This window comes from Haliotis rufescens, unplaced genomic scaffold (genome assembly GCF_023055435.1).
Source record: "Haliotis rufescens isolate VD_foot unplaced genomic scaffold, xgHalRufe1.0.p SCAF_8, whole genome shotgun sequence".
NCBI lineage: Eukaryota > Metazoa > Mollusca > Gastropoda > Lepetellida > Haliotidae > Haliotis > Haliotis rufescens.
Genome location: NW_025964372.1, coordinates 18,154,026 through 18,162,312, shown reverse-complemented (window position 1 = coordinate 18,162,312; position 8,287 = coordinate 18,154,026). Strand labels below are relative to the sequence as shown.

The following is an 8,287-nucleotide window of genomic DNA, read 5'->3' as shown; positions in this document are numbered from 1 at the left end:
GAATGAGGGTTGAATGTGATCAATCACAATGGGAAACATCTGTTTTTGATGCTTATTTCATCCTTCATCTTGGGATGTTGGTGGAACAAGACCCCTCACTGTGAAAATGTTGTAAAGATATACACCCCATGTACGTTCTACCATCTCGGAGGCTGATGTGCCTGTGATTACTGAGTCGGTATTGCGTCAGTCAAGCGGAAAGATTGAAGTCAAGCCAGCCAATAACATGCGCGGCACTTGTCACAATAAATTCTCCAGCTGACGGGCGGGCTGGTGGGAAATAATGTCTCTCCTGCTTAGTCGATCACGTGTGCCGTGCGATATGGCATTTCAATTAACAAGGATGCGTTATTTACAAATGGGAAAATTAAAAAGCGACACTAAAGTGAAAAAGTTAATTTTCTATGGTAGATTAGGATCCGGTGTCGGGGTGCAATGATGTGGAAATGACATATTTTAGGCCTGGTCTGACACACTGCTTAATCGCGGAACCACGGAACCTTGTCTGACATATTCTTAATCTTTGTACAATGAGGTACATATCTGGTAGGACTATAATACCTTTACTGCCAAAACTTAACAGACGGGCAAAAGAAAATATACGAATTGGATTTGACCAAAAAATAACAAATGTTATCAAAACATTAACAGGCTGAAAACAGTCGCCGAAACACTGAAAACGTCAGTTAAAAACACAACTATGATACCCGTATCAAATACATAACCATCGAATAACCAGTTTTTGTTTCGTTTGTTTTTAGCCACCAACAAACATGGGTGTACACTTTCTTTTGTCCGGCAGTGTAGATTTATCGCCACTTCAATATGAGTGTAGTTTGGATTTATAGACCAAAGAGGGGATGGGTAGCCCAGTGGTTGAAGTGTTTGTTGAAAAAACAGTTTCGATGTCCAAAGGTGTGAAACTCATTCGGAGCCTAAAACCACGAGTTCATATGAAAAGTTTGAGTGAGTGAGTGATTTGGGTTTTAGCAATGTTCTATAAATACCCTGTCAGGGACCATCAGAAATGGGCTTCGACCAATGTAGTACTTGGCCCCAACATCATCCAATACACTGGGGATGTACTTCATGGCCCCAGCATCATCCCATACACTGGGGATGTACTACATGGCCCAAACACTGTCCCATGCACTGGGGATGTACTACATGGCCCAAACATTGTCCCATGCACTGGGGATGTACTACATGGCCCAAACATTGTCCCATACACTGGGGATGTACTACATGGCCCTAACATTGTCCCATACAGTGGGGATAGACTACATGGCCCCAACATTGTCCCATACACTGGGGATAGACTACATGGCCCTAACATTGTCCCATACACTGGGGATGTACTACATGGCCCTAACATTGTCCCATACACTGGGGATAGACTACATGGCCCCAACATTGTCCCATACACTGGGGATAGACTACATGGCCTCAACATTGTCCCATACACTGGGGGCGTACAATATGGCCTCAACATTGTCCCATACACTGGGGATAGACTACATGGCCCCAACATTGTCCCATACAGTGGGGGAGTATTACATGGCCCCAACATTGTCCCATACACTGGGGATAGACTACATGGCCCAAACATTGTCCCATACACTGGGGGCGTACAATATGGCCTCAACATTGTCCCATACATTGGTGATGTACTTTATGACCCCGACCGGATGATATAATACATGGCCCCAACATTGTTCCATACAGTGTTGATTTAATACATGACCCCAACATTGTCCCATACATTGGTGATGTACTTTATGACCCCGATATTGTCCCAAACAGGGATGGTATAATACATGGCCCCAACATTGTCCCATACATTGGTGATGTAGTGCATGGCCCCAACGTAGTCCCATACTATAGTGATCAGCTCAGTGTCCGTCAGGAGACAGATGGTGTAATTGTTTTCACGCCAAATTTTATCAGGCGATCGGTTTCTATGGCGCCTCATCATGTACGTCACTATATCTGTAATTGTAAGGATATAAAAACAACCAAAACGATAATAAAAGAGTATAAGTTTACGCAACAGCATGGCACATCCGTGTCTCCTAGTGAGTTCAGCATGTCTGGCAAGTTGGTGTCACCTTGTGGTGTCACTCCTGTAAATGATGTCATCGTGATACCCGACTATACCTGTCTGTCTACCTGACTATACCCATCTGTCTACCTGACTATACCTGTCTCTCAACCCGACTATACCTGTGTGTCTACCTGACTATACCTATCTGTCTACCTGACTATACCTGTTTGTCTACCCGACTATACCTGTGTGTCTACCCGACTATAGCCGTCTGTCTACCTGACTATACCTGTCTGTCTACCTGACTATACCCGTCTGTCTACCTGACTATACCCGTCTGTCTACCTGACTATACCTGTCTGTCTACCTGACTATACCCGTCTGTCTACCTGACTATACTCGTCTGTCTACCTGACTATACCTGTCTGTCTACCTGACTATACCCGTCTGTCTACATGACTATACCTGTGTGTCTACCCGACTATACCTGACTGTCTACCCGACTATACCTATCTGTCTACCTGACTATACCTGTGTGTCTACCCGACTATACCTGTGTGTCTACCTGACTATACCTATCTGTCTACCTGACTATACCTGTGTGTCTACCCGATTATACCTGTGTGTCTACCCGACTATACCCGTCTGTCTACCTGACGTTACCTGTGTGTCTTCCTGACTTTACCTGTGTGTCTACCCGACTATACCTGTGTGTCTACCCGACTATACCTGTCTGTCTGCCCGACTATACCCGTCTGTCCACCTGGCTTTACCAGTATGACTACCCTACTATACCTGTATGTCTACCTGACTATACCTGTCTGTCTACCTGACTATACCCGTCTGTCTACCTGACTATACCTGTGTGTCTACCAAACTATACCCGTCTGTCTACCTGACTATACCCGTCTGTCTGCCTGACTATACCCGTCTGTCTACCCGACTATATCCCTGTCTGTCTACCTGACTATAGCCGTCTGTCTACCCGACTATACCTGTCTGTCTACCTGACTATAGCCGTCTGTCTACCCGACTATACCTGTCAGTCTACCTGACTATAGCCGTCTGTCTACCTGACTATACCTGTATGTCTACCTGACTATACCTATCTGTCTACCTGACTATACCTGTGTGTCTACCCGATTATACCTGTGTGTCTACCCGACTATACCCGTCTGTCTACCTGACTATACCTGTGTTTCTTCCTGACTTTACCTGTGTGTCTACCCGACTATACCTGTGTGTCTACCCGACTATACCTGTCTGTCTGCCCGACTATACCCGTCTGTCCACCTGGCTTTACCAGTATGTCTACCCTACTATACCTGTATGTCTACCTGACTATACCTGTCTGTCTACCTGACTATACCCGTCTGTCTACAAGACTATACCTGTCTGTCTACCTGACTATACCCGTCTGTCTACCCGACTATACCAGTATGTCCACCCGACTATACCTGTGTGTCTACCTCTACATATCTACCTTTAAATCAAAGGCCATTCCAGCCCTATTCACCTCAAACGGTATTGCCTTTATATCAACTAACAGAGATCTCTAACGGAGAGCGGCGATTCTAATTCAGAAACTACTTCCCTCTTCACACACCTCATATTTGTGATGTCTACAAATATGGAAGCCTATATTGTTTTGCTCGTCCAGTGATCCGGATATAGCCACAAGAGCAATCAGCCAGAAGCAGCGCGGAGTTCAGGAGCTGCCCTAGAGCCGGGGGCCATGGAGCATAAGGTCTTTACTTCCGGGATACAGCTTCCGGGTTTGAGCTTCCGGCTACACAGCCCTGGGTCTGCCCTGCACTTCTGAGGGAGGCAGATCCATGTCGCGGACAAGGACGTTGTCGCCGTGACAGGGACAAGACGTGAGTGAGTGAGTGAGTGATCGAGTGAGTGAGTGAGTGAGTGAGTGAACTTATCTCTATTATTCAACCTACACAGCGGGGACACCAACATGGCTCACACATTGCCCTCTTGTTGTGACTCGAACCCGGTTCTTTTCTGTGAGCAGCGAGAGCTGTAACCTCGCGGCTACCTCTATGCTCCTCGTAGAAAAGGACATAACAACGTGGTCTTATTCCCGAGTGAGCATATGTCAGCATGATCACGTGATGTGATCAAGTAAACAAGTGGTCGATTGTTGCAGCAATAAGTAACGTCATCGGCGGCACGCAACGTCAGCCAGATCCCAATTGAGAATGAGGCTTCCCTGGTCTGCTCGAGGCTAATAATGTCGTACTCGGCAACCATGATGAGGATCGATCATCAATGTAAAGATCGCGAATGTCACAACGCATCTAGTCACATGGAACATAAATTTCGCTTTGCTCTAAGCGATACGGGGTGTCATTTTGACAAACCCTGGGGTTAGTAAAATAATATAAACCTTTCCTTTGGAATATTATTTACATCTTTATCTTGTCAAGATAATTACATAGAGATAATAAATGTGCGATAAACATTTGTTATGAGTGCATCTATATACAATTGTACTCTTAAGAGGCAACTAAATGGATCGGATAGCCTGTCTCGGGTCCTCGGTTGATTGCGTGACATTACCGCGACGGCATGGGTCGCTGCTCACAATATCGATCACTGAAATCCCAACGGCAAACGATAGACGTTTATAACATTGAGAAACGCGCGTTCACGGGTTCTTAAACCCCAAATGGGAGCGAATTTGGGATTTAGGATCTTGGCACAACCAAGTGAGAGAACTCTTCAAAGCGAGTTAGACTAATGGATGATATCCATCTTATCATAAGAAGTCTGCACGTCACTTGTGGGTATATTTGAAAAAGAAATCCCGTTAAATTCAGCTAACTCTAATAAATGCCTTTAAAAAAGTTCATCTTTCAACCACTGAGACACAATAATGTTTGCTTTCTCTGTGGTAATTAACAATTTGCTCTGTCACAGTCGTGTTTTGCTAAATTCTTTTATTTTCTTCCATATTTTCAAATACAGACCTTTCACAGACGGAACATTACTAAATGTAACATATAAACTATCCACTTAGGAAGATCCGGAGTAGAATTGGTCTTCTGCAACCAATGTCATAAGAGGCGACTAACGGGATCGGGTGGCCAGGCTCGTTGATTTGGTTGATGCATGTCATCGTATCCCAATTGCGTAGATCGATGCTAAGATGTCAATCACTGGATTGTCTGGTCCAGATTATTTACAGACCGCCATCATATAGCTGGAATATTGCTGAATGCGGCGTTAAACAAACAAACAAACAAAGTATCAACGTCAGATGAAAGCTTGTTGCAATTATCCGCCGAAACAGATTCTATTGGGACTAAAAGGCACAATAGCGATGGAATTATGAGTGGATCACTTAAAAGCAGTGATAACACCAGGTGTTCGCGAAAGGGTAAACCCTTCGAGCACCTGTCTCACACACAATGTATATGAAAAACAATGTTTCATGTCACAGTATAGGAGTGACCAAATAGCACATATAAACACTCGTATTTTAATACAATAATTGCTTTCAGCAGCAATAAATATATTCTACATATATTGTCGTAGTGGTTATTCAATGCATAATTCCATGTGTTCCCGTTGCTATACTCTAGTTAGTTATTGGTACTGTGGACTACTTTTTGTTTTGAAATTAATCCAATATGGCGCCATGACAACTACTCCACCGTGTGCATCCGCGCGTTTAAAACAGTTTCACACTCGCGGTGTCTGGGCACCGAGGTGGTGTTTGTGTTCAGCCAAACAGCTGTGCCAGAGACGGTAATATTTTCCTACAACTAATGTCATTACCAGTCCATTACGGCTTTGTGTGTTTATGTATTAAATATTGGTCTCACAAGCTGTTTATCCTACGTGTTTGTTCATATATTGCATGTTTGCCAGGCTTCATAATTATTGGAAAATTATATGATAAAGAGATTATTTTTGGAAACCAACGGCAGTTGTCAAAGAAATATCAATAACAAAAATATTAGATAAACAGATAGTATGACACTGCACAGCCGAATTGTGCCATAAAAAACAAAAAACGAAAATTGTGCTATAGCTTTAAGGTAAATACAGATAAAAGGAAACAGTCAGTTTAAAAAAAGTTGAAAATAAGCATTAAAAGTTAAAAACATCGATAAATTGAGAATATATAGAAACACCGCGGCTGAGTTTACAGACCAAACAGAAATAAAAGAGGAATATTTATTCATGAAAAGAAAGCAAGTTTACTATTGACATCCATTGTGATGAGTGGAAATTAAGCTAAAACGAGTGGACCCTATTGGTTAAAGTGTTCTCCGTCACTCTGAAGGCCCGGGTTCGATTCCCGGTACAATGTGTAAATTCAATTGCAATATTGCAACAGAGCGTCGTAAAACAATACTCACTCACTTAATCGTGTTGTTTTATATTTGCAAAGCACAGTTAATAATACTGAATACAGTTATCTTCAGTGTTAAATTAATGACAGAAAATATGAAAAAGAAATAAAAACTCATCATACTTCGGCTGTCTGGCCCATATTTAACGCCGCTTTGAACAGTATTCCGGTGATATCACGGCCTGTCAGCTTGACTAGGGAGGAAACTCCGAAGTGATCCAGGTCTTAAAGGCTCACCTCTACAGTGAATCCAACGAGGACGGGTTTCGTGATTACAAACCTAGAAAAATAATATGTGGTGATCTGGGATTCGAACCCATTATCATACGTTTCTAGAATGTTTCATGCTCTTTCGGCCTCAAATTATTGGTACTTATGCTTCACTGGTATAAAGTTCTCGCAGTGAAATCTCCCAGATTATAGCTAATAGTTTCCATACAACTAGCCGTATGTGGAAAAACCCATACCGGCAACCTATGGGCGAACAAAAGAAGGTACGACACTCTATAAAAGGTTGATAAAAAACATCATTAACCATCTAGAGAAAACTACAGAGCACATAATCCTGAACAAACCCTTCGTTTACTTTTCAATCATTGATTTAATGCATGCTTGATCAATGAAATCTGATTTCACATGAGAGAAAGCTTGAACGGAAGTACCGATAGACCTAATTATGGCTGCGGGCAATGGATGCCGGGAGTATGCTGATTAGATCGAGAACGAGGCTAACAATCCCCAGCTTGCGCAGGCCAACAGAATCACCGCCTGCGGTTCGGCTCTGTGCATTCGTGCTTCATTCAGCGCGCATCTCCAGTTAAAGGACACTCTATTTTTGATATTTTGCACTACCCTCCAGTGAATTTCGTCAAATCAGTGAATATGGTTAATTGCACATGCTCCCCTCTAGGTAGTTGTGAGGAGAATAGTACTTTTTGAGCCCTTGATAATTTTTTCACCTCATTTGGTAAGCTTATCGAGACGGTGCTTTAACACACGGGGTGCGATACTTGACCATAGAAAGAACAATAAGGGGTCGTGGATGGATCATTAAGGGAGGAATACCAGCTGGGATTGTCTAAAGATGCTACATATATACCGAACTGGGCTCCCGCGCACAAACAACGCCGGGCTATACATTAATGTCTCGTCTCCTCGCAACAAATATCAATTACCTTGTTAGGTGATTTCACCTAGCATAGTTATTTTTTTGCAGAAGGTTAATTAACGTTCACGAAATAACTCTTGAACGAGGGCAGCGTAAATAGCTAATTATTAATCAAACACGACAGAAATACATCGATTGTGTACGAACATACTTCGTATTTGTCACGTAACGCGTGTCAAAGCAAGGCCAAATTCTAATTGAAATAAAAATTAAATAGAAACTTTATAATGTCATTTTTGTGAGCTGTCATGTGTAAGTCGTTTCTCAGAATAATAGGAATGCGTGGTTTGGGTATTTTATTTCGAAATCAGAATTATCTTGTTTCACGGACCCCATATTCAAGTACATTTTGCAGTATAAAACAACAGCGGAATTATTCAAGCTATCAAGGCAATCTCCTCATGCGAGATTGCAATTTGAGGACGAGGACAATTATTTAAGGGGAAAAAACGGCACGTGAGTTATGGCTATTATATAAAATAATGGAAACGCGACAGAATGGGTTTTTTTTATCTAAAACAATTGCGTTATTAAATTTGTATGGGATAAAATTGGAAAGTTTAATTTATTTTTATTCTCTCAAGAGCATCCTGAACATATCAGTGATACATTCGTTTTATAACATGCTGCCTAAATGATAGAATGCCGCAGTTTTTTAAAAATAAAACAGTTTTTCGAATTATGTATCTGACCGCCTAAATAC

At 42.3% G+C, this 8,287-nt stretch overlaps 1 pseudogene; it reads left to right on the top strand.

The window, feature by feature from the left end:
- The first annotated feature begins 2,879 nt into the window (after positions 1–2,879).
- On the top strand, positions 2,880–3,533 carry LOC125376977 (annotated as a pseudogene).
- Positions 3,534–8,287: the final 4,754 nt, after the last annotated feature.